Consider the following 2,000-nt stretch of genomic DNA (forward strand, 5'->3'; position numbering starts at 1 on the left):
CGTAGTTCACTCAAGCCAAGCAATGCGGAGGCAATAATTTGCACTAGAGATTGGTTGTTTGGAAAAAAAGGTAATAACTTCTTATTTAGTTAATGTTAACTTTTGCGATTATTATAGTTATTTTATTAATTCTTATTTTCTTTCAAAGGTATTTAGGAGAAATACCAACAAATGACTTAGCCGAGGACTTTTTAAATGATGGTGAACCTCATACGGGAAGCTCCACAACCTAAACAGCCTTGACTTTTGCTACTTCTTGAAAGCATCAAAGGTTAGCTTACTACTTCACTTGATTTATACAAATTTCTTTCCTCCATTTGATTCTTAACTAAATACTCATTATTTGTTTTTCTTTCATTTTCAAGAATATAAAATTTGATAAATGGGTTGTGAGGAATATAGGCAGAACCTGTTTATTAGTTTATCCTATTACTTGAAGCATTCAATACCAGATACTTGAAGCTTATTCTCTATTTATTTGATTCACTTTTCTCATGATAGAGAGGATTTTAAGCTAAGGTTTTAATCAAGATCGATAATTTCTCCTATTGTTGATGAATTTTTCTATTTGCTTGTCTGGTTTATCATGTTTTGTTGTTTGTTACCTGCTTTGTATATATAACATATTGAGCTTTGTAATTATACAAGATTTCATTGTCTTTTCTTGCTTGGATGTTTGATCTATAATAATCACTATGAGAGTGGCTTTAGCTTGGTTGGAATTTAAGATACTGAATTTAACTTGCAGAAATTGGATTTAAACTATGTGAATGAGGATTAGATGTTGTTTCTGATTCTGCGAATGAGGTTATTGAGATCATTACATGACTTAGAATAGATTTGATATGTGAAATCTGTAATTTGATTAATTTCTACCTTGTGAATTTACAGGTTAGGGGGACTTGAGGTTATCAAAACATGCTGCGACTAGCCAAGCTGCCAAAGAGTTATTCTCTTACTATATGATTATGTTAGCTTTATTGAGGATTTGGAACAAAAGTTATGTATTTTGTTGGATTTTTTTGGACTGTGTTGGATTTTTGCTGTTTAAAATGGAACATCTTCATGTTATATGGCTTTTTAAAGTCTTGATCAATTTTTGAAGCAATCTGTAATCGTGAAGGGTTGTTATCGTGCTTAGGTTGTTGTCGTGCTGTTATCGTGTCCGGTAAACCCAAAGTGGTTCGTGTCGGTATCGTGTGTTAGGTTTGGTATACTGAAAAGCATGTTTCGAGCAAGTTTCGCGCGAATAGAATCTTGCTTGTATACGTAAAACTCTACAATCCACTTTTAACCCGATTCAGTATTATTCGAGCAGTCTCGCACGAATAGAATCACTATTATTATTACATTGTGTTTGCTTGTGCATTTATAAGATGTTTTACAAACATTTAAATGCATAAGAAGTAAACAAAGTCTAAGTCTTTTGCTTAGTAGACCGGTTGTGGGCGTCGTCCACTTTAAGGTAACACGGTCAGATCTATGCAATGCTTTGCAAAAGAAAAAGAAGAATTTCACAACCTAGATAGGCTTAGGCTACCTATCGTGAAAGGTTGCAATGTCAGTCCGCATATTTCTAAGCCTTACTGAAATAAGATGACATTGGTGTGGTATAGCACTGAACGGATCTAACAGCAAGACGTGTCTTTATGCTATCTACTAAAAGACTAGGTCTTGATAAAATACTATTTCTTAATCTACATATGTTAGCATTGAGCATACGGTATTGATTATGCACTACTTTGACTTATCAAATGGTGCGGGTTTTTCGCAACCCAATAATCCTGATATATTGGGTAGTGGTGATTAATATCTAGCGGTGCTAGGATTGCTATTATGTTGAAACGTGCGCGAGGTGAGTCTCGTTTGATAATGTCCTCAAGAGGAGCTCGAACAAGGTTTTATTATTCGGAAAACTGGCCAGTTGGAGTTTTATTACTCTATGAATAATAAATAAATGTTTCTTGCTAAGTCCACTCTTGGAATTAATAAGATATTAA

General features: G+C 33.9%; 1 long non-coding RNA gene across 1 annotated transcript; it reads left to right on the top strand.

Annotated features, from left to right (window-relative positions):
* The first annotated feature begins 4 nt into the window (after positions 1–4).
* On the top strand, positions 5–1,059 carry LOC125198311. Its single transcript, XR_007172381.1, has 3 exons — positions 5–70; positions 149–271; positions 892–1,059. It is a non-coding gene; the product is annotated as an uncharacterized LOC125198311 (long non-coding RNA).
* The last annotated feature ends 941 nt before the right edge of the window (positions 1,060–2,000 follow it).

Source organism: Salvia hispanica, unplaced genomic scaffold (genome assembly GCF_023119035.1).
Source record: "Salvia hispanica cultivar TCC Black 2014 unplaced genomic scaffold, UniMelb_Shisp_WGS_1.0 HiC_scaffold_1356, whole genome shotgun sequence".
NCBI classification, from domain to species: Eukaryota; Viridiplantae; Streptophyta; class Magnoliopsida; order Lamiales; family Lamiaceae; genus Salvia; species Salvia hispanica.